The sequence below is a fragment of the Lactuca virosa genome, chromosome 7 (assembly GCF_052849685.1).
Source record: "Lactuca virosa cultivar CGN04683 chromosome 7, Lactuca_virosa_CGN04683_v6, whole genome shotgun sequence".
NCBI lineage: Eukaryota > Viridiplantae > Streptophyta > Magnoliopsida > Asterales > Asteraceae > Lactuca > Lactuca virosa.
The window spans coordinates 67,006,941-67,019,228 of record NC_136432.1 but is presented as its reverse complement, the minus strand read 5'-3'; positions in this window follow the sequence as shown (position 1 = coordinate 67,019,228).

Below are 12,288 nucleotides of genomic sequence, written 5' to 3'. Positions count from 1 at the left end.
AGATTTCAAATGTGAAAGGTACTAACCATATAGGTTTTACTCGTCAATTCAGTGGTGAATATATCTAGAAAATATTGATTGTTCACCGTCAATTCAGAAATAGGATTTGGATTTTGGGTTTCACTCAAATCGTGGTGATAACGATTTTAAGATCATAAACACAGAAGTTGTGTAACCATAAACCTCAGTGGTAATTTCTGAGAGTCTCGAGGGTTACATTTGTGAAAGCGAAAATGATGGAGAAATAGTTAGATGGTTCCGAAGAAGGTGTACCTCTGTTGTATAAGAATGACAAAGTAGTCAAATCTTAACTCATAATGAGAAGAGTAAGGTAGCTCAATGACTTGTGTGAATTTATAGCCTGATTGGGAAGAAACGATTGGTATTATCGAGTCATTAAGGCTTCGAACATAGAGTCTTAGAGGCTTAAGTCAACATTCAACAACATGCTTCTATGGACACTTAACTAATGCAAAGATTCAGAATTATATACCTGCCCTATCATTCGGAATTGAGATTACAAGAAATAACTGTCTGAAAACTTCTCAACAGCGGAATATTGTTGGTAAAAAAAATTAAAAAAAATAAATGCAAAATAAAAACAAAAACAAATAAAGTAAAGCAAAATATTGTTTGAAGTTTTTGATTTTCTAAAAATAAAAGAAAAACAGAAAGATAAATATATTTGTCATTTTTGGGTTTTCTGAAAACAAATGAAAAACAGAAACAAAGAAAAATATGTTTGTATTTTCTGAAAAATAAATAAAAACATAAAAATAAACTCAAAAACAGAAATGTACAGTAACTTCTGAATCAGTCGGAAGAGACTTAATATACAAAGGATAAAAAACTTCCGAATCTTCAGATGAACAGTGGACTCTGAGTCGTTCCGAGGGTTTGTAACCATTCGGAACATGAAGTATAGATTATGAATCATTCTGAAGGCTCAGAGCGGTTCGGAGAAAGAATAATGCTTTACTAGACTATGTTGTTTTCGAAACGGGATCTGCTTCTATCATTCCTAAGCCTCATAGAATTTGATTGAAGGTTTGCTCAGGTAAGGATTTCGTAAAGATATCAGCTAGTTGATCAGCAGGTCTCACAAAGTGAAATTTGACATTGCCATCCTCTACGTGATCCTTTATGAAATGATACCTTAGTGCTATATGTTTTGTCTTGGAATGTTGCACTGGGTTATGACAAATGTGAATAGCACTTTTAGAATCACAGTATAAGGGGATCATCTTCATATTTATCTCGTAATCTCTAAGCTGACTTTGAATCCATATCACTTGATAAGTACATGAGGCAGCTGCGATATACTCGGTTTCAACGGTAGATAAGGAAATGCATGTTTGCTTCTTATATTGCCAACTGATGAGTTTTCCATCTAGAAACTGACATCCTCCAGTTGTACTTTTACGATCAAGACCGCATCCACCAAGATCAGCATTAGAGAATGCTTGCACAAAGAAACCTGAATTTGAAGAGTACCAAATTCCAAGTGAGGTGGTTCTCTTAAGATATCAAAGAATGTTCTTCACTACAATCATATGTGGTTCACGAGGATTCGCTTGAAACCTGGCACAATAGCAAACAACAAAATTAATACCTGGACGACTCGATGTTAGATACATTAAAGATCCAATCATTTATCGATACAAAGTCATATCAATTGCAGGCTTGTCCAAGGACGGTGTAAGCTTTGTTCTGAATGCCATAGGAAACTTGACCTTTGAATCTCCCACCATTCCGAATTTCGCAAGTAAGGACTTCATGTAGGCTTCCTGGTTGATGAAAATAGCCTCCGAACTCTGTCTAATATTTAAACCAAGGACAAAGTTAATAAGACCGATTGAGCTCATCTCATATTTAGTTTCCATCAATTTTCGGAATTCAGCTGTTAAACTAGGGTTAGTTGATCCGAAATTGATATCATCAACATAAATTTGGATAATCATTAGATGGTCACCATCTTTCTTGCGAAAGAATGTTAGGTTGACCGAGCCTTGCTTAAACTTAGATTGCTTTAAGAAACGAGTAAGGGTTTCATACCATGCACGTGGTGCTTATTTTAAATCATACACAGCCTTATCCAAAATGTAGCAATGATTTGTATATTTCCCATTCACGAAGCCTGGTGGTTGTTCCACGTAGACTGTTTCTTCTAATTCACCATTCAAAAACGCACACTTGACGTCCATTTGATAGACTTCGAAATTTTTGTGCGCTGCATAGGCAAGGAAAATATGAATACATTCCAGCCTTGCAACTGGTGTGAATGTTTCTTCATAGTCTATGCCTTCCTCTTGGCAGTATCCCTTCACAACTAATCTTGCTTTGTTTCTAATTACGTTGCCTTATTTGTCGAGCTTATTGCGAAATACCCATTTCAAACCTACAACCGATGCATCCTTCGGAGTTGGAATCAACCTCCAAACTTTATTACGCTCAAACTCATTGAGCTCTTCCTACATTGCTTGCACCCAATCAGAATGATCAAGAGCAATATTTATAGTTTTTGGCTCAATTTTGGAGATGAACGAATTAAACATGGAAAATTTCATTTTTAAAAATAATGCAGTTTGATTCGCTTTTTGTTGAGCTCTAGTGAGAACGCCAGAAGTGGATGCTCCGATAACTTGAGATTTAGGATGATCCATGGTCCATTTCGCCAATGGAGGATAGTTCGGATCATAGGATGGATCCAATTCGGCATTTACATCTTCAAATTCTGATTGAATGTCTGAGTCGTTATTTTCATTCTCGTTCTCCCCCTGGAAAGTTGCTTGTGACTCAACATTCGGAATCGGATTCTCCCCCTGGATTGGAATAACGTTGTTGACTTTGGGATTAGAATCCTCCCCTTGAATAGGTGAATCGGATGTGGAGGTTGAAGTAGAACCCTACCCCTGAATAGGAGCATTAGTCGCTTTTGGTGAAGGTGGAATTTCAGTCTTTCGGAATTGGTGGCTCATTTTCGAAATCTTTGGCAGCATCATGGATGATTTTCTTCAATTCATCTTCCTTATTATCTGGGGCATTTGATTTTTACGAATGGCCTTTTCGGGCTCATCAAACAAATTCATGAATTCCTCAAAAAGATTTGAAATAGGAATAGTCATCGGATTTGTTGAAGGAAAGATTTCCTCAGCTTGACACTCAGTCTTCTAATACTTCTTGAGATAGTTATCATCAAATGTAACATAATAGGTTTCTTCAATCCTTTTGGATTTCTTGTTCAAAACCCTATATACCTTAGAAGTAAGAGAGTACCCCAGAAAGATTCCTTCATCAGCCTTTACATCGAATTTGTTCTGTTGTTCTTTTGAATTAAAGATGAAACACCTGGAACCAAAAACATGAAAGAATTTAACATTAGGTTTTTGTTTATTCAGAATCTCATAAGGAGTTATGAGAAATATCTTATTGATTAGAGAGCGTTTTTGACTGAAACAGGCAGTTCTGATAGCCTCAACCCAAAAATATAGTGGAAGGTTCGCAAATGATAACATTCTCCTTGCAGTTTCACAGAGAGATCAGTTTCTTCTTTTAACGACACCATTCTGCTGGGGAGTGTAAGGAATAAAGAAGTTATGACTTATGAGAGACTGCTCTTTCAGTTAAGAAATCTTCAAACACTTGGTTTTTGAATTCTAAACCGTTATCACTGCGTACATTCCGAACGGTCTTTTGCAATTTGAGCTCGATCTGCTTGATGAAGTCCTTAAGTCTCGAAGTTGCATCTGATTTTTGTCTAAGAAAATAAAACCAAGTAACTCTAGAAAAATCATTAACTATCACTAGAATATACTTATTACCACCAATGCTCTCGATGGCAGATGGGCCACAAAGATCAATGTGTAAAAGTTCTAGTGGCTCGATTACTTTGGTGTTCACAATAGTCGAGTGACTTTTGCGACTTTGCTTTCCTAGTTCGCATGCAACGCATAGATGTTCCTTCTTAAACTTCAGAAGAGGGAGTCCTCAGACAAGATCGTCAAGTACAAGTTTGTTGATGTCCTTGAAGTGTAGATGTGAGAGCCTTCGGTGCCATAGCCAACTGTCATCCGAAGATGCTTTCGTAAGCAGGCAACTGGATGGCTTTCCAGTGATCGGTTTTATGTTCAAAGGAAACATCTCTCCCTTTCTTTTGGATTTCAACAGAACTGCCTTTGTTTTCTTTTCAATGATTTCTGATCCCTCATCATCGAATGATACTTTGTGCCCTGTACCTACAACCAATTGTGAAACGCTTATCAGGTTATGTTGTAGGCCTTCCACATATGCTACCTTCCGAATGGAGAATTCCCCATTTGTAATCATGTTGTAGCCTTTGATTTCTCCGATTTAATTATTTCCAAATTTTACATGTCCACCATCCTTCAACGAACGGAATTCCCTCAGCTCTTCTCTCCTTCCAGTCATGTGACGCGAACAACCACTGTCAATATACCATTCCGAGTCATATTGTTCGTCACGAGTCACCTACAAAATTCAGAGAGATTTAGGAACCCAAAGTTGTTTGTGTCCTCATGAGGTTTTCTTAAGAACATGAAAAGTTATAGCTTCATTAACCAAATAATATCTCTTTATCAAATTGGAATCCTCTCCTCTCATGATTTTGAAAACGACAATCCTCTTATCTTTGGGATTCTTTTCTTTAAAAGGAATTTGTCTTTATTTAGATTCTATGTGTTGCCTGGCAACCTTTTTCATAAACTTCTTTTCCTCATTTTCCAAATTTGATTCGGATTCCTTGAAGGAAATTTCAGGTTCCGAAACAACTTTTCCTTTGCCCTTAACATTTTTTGATGTATTGACAGATTTTGAAACATTCATTTTTGGAGAAAAATTGGGTTTTGTCTTTTCCAAAGGTTTCGATTGTTTTGCAAATGATGGTTTCGGAAAAACTTTTGGTTTTGAAACCTGCGGAGTTGAAGACTGTGGTTTTGACAACGATTTAGGTTTTGGATTTGAAGAGGATTTCGCGTTTTGATTCGCAGATCTTTCTGGGTTAACAGAATTGGAATTTTTAGATTTCCATAATCGCTTTCTTTCTTTTAAATTTTTCTGATATCTAGCATTTAGTTGACTTTTCTTAGCAATATGATCCTCAGCCGACTTATGAATGTTAGCTCTAGGTTTCTGTTTTCTAACGGGTGTGGCGGTTTGCTCAGAGGAGGTTTCACTGGGGATATTCTTAGTGCCACTAGGTCCAACCTAGTCATAACGAAAGTCAACATGATGTAGAGGTTCCGAAACGTATTTTTCTTTCGTTTTCCAAGAGGTCATTTCGGATAGACCTGTCGTCTTATCTACATTGTCAATTGGTCCAGACCAGAAAAATTCGCCACATCCATCAGCATTATCATTATTAACAATGGACGTTAATTCAGGAGTATGATTTGAGTCCAGTCCAGTAGTTACGAACACTTGTTCGGAACTGTTTTTACTCTCGGAAAAATAGTGGTTTTTGTATTTAAAATATTGGAACCTTTACTTTCAACTGCACGAACATATTCAATGGAATTTTCAGAAATCAATGGTTTCTTCGACTTATCAGAATTTTCAACATAGGCTGAGCAGTCAATCTCATCCTCTACAGAAATTTCAATCATATCTCTTTCATCAAATTCAGAAACATATTTAGCATCAAAAGTGTTTTCTGAACTCAATTTAGTGCATAGCAAGTCAAATTTTTGCACAATATCATATTTAATACGTTCTTTATCATTTTCATCCAACATTTGTTTTAACATACTTTTATGTTCTTTAGACTGAATATAAGGTTCAATTTTGTCAAGTCCAATTTTGTAAGATTCAGAAACATCATCATATGATACAATTGATTCACACTTATTACACTCTGCATTGATTTCATCATCTTTTTAATTCGAGAAAGGGTAAAATCATTTTGTGTCTTTTCTTAACTATTTCACAATCAAGATGTAGTTGTATAATATTGAAATATAAACGCTTTGCAGTTAAACAGAAAATATTTCGTTGTTTCATAAGTGCTAAATTGTCTCTTTTTATATAAATGACATCATCCCTCGACCTAGTTAGCTCTAACTCCAACTTCTCTATCTACATCCTCATCTCTTCACTTTTATTTGTTACCCTGCTGATTTGATCACCTAGATTAGAATTACTTAAACGAGTTCTTTTTAAACTATCGCTAAAATTAGTGAAAGTAAAATTCAGATCGTCTAGTTCAGTTTCGTAATGTGTAACAGGAATATCAAGAGATTGGAGTATAGAGTGTATGTAACATCCATAAAGTTCAAGCCAATTTAAAAAAATTTCAACCATTCAAAACCATTAATTATTACAAAGTGTTTTCAAAATAGTTTCATATCAGAGTATCCTAGAAATTAAAATCATAAAACATGAGGAGGTGCACGATCACGCCTTCGCCTTCCCGCGATCGTCTGAAGTACCTGAAACAAAATCAACAATTCTAAGCCCAGAGCTTAGTGAGTTCCCGCAAAATACCTGCACGACATATAACACATATACAATAACAACATACTATGGGCCCAATCAATCATCGGGTTGGAATGCCCCAGGCCATCAACCATCGAGTTGGAATGCCAACATACTATGGGTCCAATCATCCTCGGGATGGTAAACCCTTGCCCACAACCATCGGGTTGGAATGCCCACATACTATGAGTCCAATCATCCTCGGGATTGAATACTCTCGGACCACAACAATAGGGTTGGAATGCCCATGTCTGCTGGCTCATACACAAAGCAGATGCCTCAACCACCAATCAAACATGTGCACACATATCAAATAATCGCATAACACTTTACAGACAGTCAAGCTGATCTACAGATCACTAAGCATAGCAACATCCTGTCTACCATGATACCAATCTAACATATCATAATCACATAGAAACATCATATCTACTAGGATACCAATCTAACAAATCATAACAGTAACAAAACAGGATAACAATCCAAAGGTCTGACATTGGTGCCTTAGACCCTTGAGTATAGTGAGGAAAACTCACCTCACGAGTAGCACTGGATGATGATGTCAAACTCCCCAAACACAGCTCCAAACTCAAACACCTACAATCATCATAGGACCAATTCCATAAAGACCCAAATTACCAAATATCCTTAGAGTCAACCTTGGTCAACCTTGGTCAAAGTCAACAGTCAACAGTCAAGGTCAACGGTCCATGTTGACCCAACTCGTCGAGTGCATCTAGCAACTCGTCGAGTCCCTTTAGAACTCAGAGACCGAAAACCTGAGCCAACTCACTGAGTTTCCCAACAACTCGTCGAGTTCATGCAGTGTCCAAAATACGGGTATACCCTAACCAACTCGTCGAGTCATCTTGCTAACTTGCCAAGCTCATGCAGAATCTAGAAACGGGAAACCCTCATCCTACTCATCGAGTTGACTATGCAACTCGTCGAGTTCCTTCAGCCCTTTTCTCATTCAGACGCTTTTAAGCGAAACCAAGGATCCAAACTGTAGATCTAGGATCCTAGGGTGTAGTTATCATGTAAAGTTGCTAACTTTACATGCATGCAAGGCTTTAAGAAGCTAAACACTCAAAAATAGCCTTAGGAAGAGGTTTTAGACATGGAGGAGGGCCAAAGCTTCATAAAGCTTGAGGCTTTATGTCCAAAAGGGCTTAGAGGAGTCCAGATCTAAAACCATTCCCTTGTGACAAACTCAAATCCGAAAGTGACTCCATTTTGCACCAAAATGCCCATATACTAACATAAGAAGAGATATAAGAAATGGAAGGCCAAGGTAAAGACTTTTTATCTTCAACTGGATGCCAACACGATGTGGATACTGGATCCAAAAGCTTTTTCTCATTCCAAGCCTCTAAATCTTCAAGTCTCTTCAAGGAATGCACCAAACACACAAGTCACACACACACACACAAGAATAGGGTTAGATCGATTAGGGTTTGCTTCTGGTCGTGAAAAGTGGCAAGGGTGGCTGGGGGAAAGTACTTAAGGTCCGTTAAATAAGGTGCAAACCCTAAAAATTAGGGTTTCCATGCACAGCCTCTACTCGTCGAGTTGGGGTCCTCCAACTCGCCGAGTAGATTCTAAAATCCATGCGGGTTGAACAGGTTCTACACGATGAGTTGGGGCCTCCAACTCGTCGAGTTTCCATAATAATATGAATATAAAAGCTTTTAAATTGTACCTGGGAGTCGGGATGTTACAATTCTCCCCCACTTGAACTAGACTTCGTCCTCGAAGTCTGCTGCGGTGAACAACTCCGGGTAATGCTCCCGCATCTCTGCCTCCGGCTCCCAAGTCCACTCGGATCCCATTCGATGCTCCCATTGTACCTTTACCAAAGGCACCTCCTTGTTCGGTAGAACCTTCACTTTCCTCTCCAGAATGGCCACTGGCCTCTCCACGTAATTCTGGCGCTCATCGACCTGAATATCATCTAATGACACCACTGGCTCCTCATCTAGTATGCACTTCCGCAACTGTGAAACATGGAATGTGCTATGAATCTGACTGAGCTCCTCAGGGAGATCTAGTCTATACGTCACCTTTCCAACCCTGGCATTGATCCTGAATGGCCTAATATATTGGGGACCCAACTTCCCCCTCTTCCTGAAGCGAATCACACCCTTCCAGGGTGAGACCTTCAGGAGTACCAAGTCACCAACCTGAAACTCTAACTCAGATCGGCGCCGGTCGGCGTAACTCTTCTGCCGACTCTGAACAGTCTGTAGCCTCTGTTTGATCTGCTGAATCATCTTAGTAGTTTGCAGAACTACCTCGGTCCGACCCATCACCCTGTGACCCACCTCGCCCCAATAGACCGGGGTGCGACATCTTCGTCCATACAACAGCTCATTAGGTGGAGCACCTATGTTGGAGTGATAGTTGTTGTTGTAGGAGAACTCTGCAAGGGGTAGGTAGGAGTCCCAGCTCCCACCGAAGTCAATAACGCAGACCCTCAACATATCCTCGAGGGTCTAAATGGTCCGCTCGCTCTGGCCATCTGTCTGCGGATGATAAGCTATACTGAAATCCAGCCGCGTGCCCAGTTCCTCGTGGAACTTCTGCCAGAAATGGGAGGTGAATCGAACATTACGGTCTGAAACGATGGAGACCGGAACCCCATGGCGAGTGACAATCTTGCGTATACACATTGGCCAGCTTCTCAGCCGATGAGCTCTCCCGAATGGGCAGAAAGTGGGCATTCTTAGTCAATCGATCAACGATGACCCATATAGCGTCGAAACCCTTTGTCGTTCTCGGCAATTTGGTGATGAAGTCCATCGTGATCTACTCCCATTTCCACATGGGAATCTCTAGAGGCTGTAATTTGCCATGCGACCTCTGGTGCTCGGCCTTGACTATCCATGCGGCCTCTAGAGGCTGCAACTTGCCATGCGAATACCACCGCTCCCAACTCCAAATCGTGCGTGGGGTATCTCGTCTCATGCGGCTTCAACTGTCGTGACGCGTAGGCTACCACTCGTCCCCTATGCATGAGGACCACTCCCAGTCCCGTGATGGATGCACATAGGATAGTACAAAATACTCAACTCCCTCCGAGAGAGTCAAGACTGGAGCCTCGCAAAGTTGTTGTCTGAGGGTCTCAAATGCCCTCTGCTGCTCAGGGCCCTACTGGAAATCCACCCCCTTCCTTGTTAGACGGGCGAGGGGTACTACAACTTTAGAGAAATCTTGTATGAATCTCTGATAGTAACCTGCCAATCCCAAGAAGCTCCTGATATCTGAGGGACATTTAGGGACCTCCCACTGCATAACCGCCTCGATCTTGGCCGGATCGACCAAAATCACCTCCTGGTTTACGAGATGTCCATGGAACTGAACCTCTCGTAACCAAAACTCACACTTCGAGAACTTGGCATAAAGCCGTTCTCGTCTCAAGACTCCCAATAACTCCCGAAGATGCTCCTCGTGCTGCTCTCTGGTCTTGGAATACACCAAGATGTCATCTATAAACACAATGACCGAGCGGTCGAGCATCAGTCTGCATACCCGATTCATCAGGTCCATAAATATAGCTGGCGCGTTGGTGAGCCCAAACGGCATCACCACAAACTCGTAGTGTCCATAACGAGTCCGGAACGCGGTCTTCTCCACGTCTTCCTCCCGTACCCTGACCTGATGGTACCCGGACCTCAAATTAATCTTGGAGAACCAAGATGCTCCCTGTAGCTGATCAAAGAGATCATCGATTTGTGGTAGTGGATAACAGTTTTTCACGTCAACTTGTTCAACTCCTGGTAGTCAATGCACATCCGGTGTGAACCATCCTTCTTCTTCACGAACAGAATCGGTGCTCCCCACGGAGAACTGCACGGACGAATGAATTGCTTGCCTAGCAGCTCCTACAGCTGGGATGACAGCTCCTGCATCTCAGGTGGTTTCAATCAGTACGACACCTTAGCGATGGGGGCCACACCTAGCACAAGGTCGATCCTGAACTCGACCTGCCTCTCTGGAGGCACTCCGGGTAACTCCTCCGGAAACACGTCAGCGAACTCCCTGACGACTGGAACCTCTGAAACCGAACCCTGATCCCTAACCTTCGTATCCACCACATACGCTAAGTAACCCGCACACCTGTTCTGAATATACTGTCAAACCCTGACAGCTGATCAAAACCCTGAACCCACTCTGGTGTCCTCGCCGTAGATAAACAGTTCTCCCCCACTTGGGGTTCGAACTACAACCCGCTGACCCTCACAGTTAATCATGGCACCGAAGCGACTCAACCAGTCCATACCCACGATCACACATACTTCCCCCATGGGAATTAGAATCAAATCAATCGGGAAGGACACCCCGAAGATCTCCAGAACGCAGCCCCGATAGACTAAAGAGGCAGAAATCATGTGTCCGTTGGCGATGGAGACTCGCAACGGACACTCTAGCTCTCCTACAGACAAACCAAACTCCCTACTAATGATCGAGAGACAAATGACTGACTCGCCCCGTCGTCAAATAATACCAAAGCAGGTAAGGAGTTTACTAAAAATGTACCTAATCATAGATACAATCATGTAAGCATAAAACAAATATAGTCAACAAGATAAGGGATAGAAGCTTACCAGCAACCACATCTGGTGCTGTCCTAGCCTCCTCGGCTGTAAGCTGAAAGGCACGTCCCTAAGCCTTCAGAGACTCTACTCTACCCTGACCCCCATTAGTAATCCTCAGTGTAGTTGGCGCTGGAGCCTGCGCCGGCCTGGCAGCTAGTAGGGGACACTGGGCCTTCATATGCCCCCTGCTCGCAATGGTAACAAAGTCTGACCCCAGAAGCTGGAGTTTGCTGCCTATAATCCCTAGCAATGTGGCCCTGCTTGCCATACTTGTGGCACCCACTACTAGATCGGAAAACCCCCAAATGAGCCTTCTCGCACTTCCCACAAGTGCGGCTGTACTGACCTCTAGACCTAGAATCAGCGGTCTTGGACCGCTTTGGCGCCGGTTGTGACTGGATCGGGGCCTGCCGCTGCTCTCTCAACTGCAGCTCAATCTCAAGCTCATGCCGCCTAGCGGCCTCCTGTAACTCTAAAAGTGTGTCACAATGTTGGGTAGCCACAAACTTTCGGATGTCAGTCTTGAGCATGCTCAGATAATGTGTCATCTGAGCCTGATCGGAAGCAGACTCTGGGCAAAACATCACCCTCTCAGTGAACATACGGGTGATATCCGTCACCGACTCCGCATCCTGTCTTCCTATCTTAAATCCAAAAACTCCTGAGCCAATCGCTCTCGCTTAACCCGTGGAATGTAGCGAGTGCGGAACATATCCCTGAACTGCTCCCAAGTAACCACAACTCTCTGATCATCAGTATACGACCATGTCATCAATCTCCACCAATCCTTTGCTCCGGACCTCAATAGGTTCAGAGCACACCTGACCTTCTGGTCAGTAGGACATGAGCATGTGAAGAAGCATCCCTCCACGTCAGATAGCCACCTCATGGCTACAGTCGGGTCCTGATTCCCATCAAAAGTCGGGGGCTTTGTGTTATCGAAGTCCCGGTACTGAAAAGCCCGACCTGCCCCCATACCTGCAGCCGCCACGGCTGTAGCAGCCATAGTCTCAGCAATGGCTGCATATCTGTAGTCAAAATACTCCATCATGGCGGTCTTGATAGACCCAAACATCTCTGGAATCTGACCCCGGACAATATCGACCACCTCCTCGCGGATGATCTCCCTGACACGATCCTCTGTCAAAGCTGGCCTATCCTTGATGATAGTCTCGGGCACTGCTGGTGCACCCTGACTGCC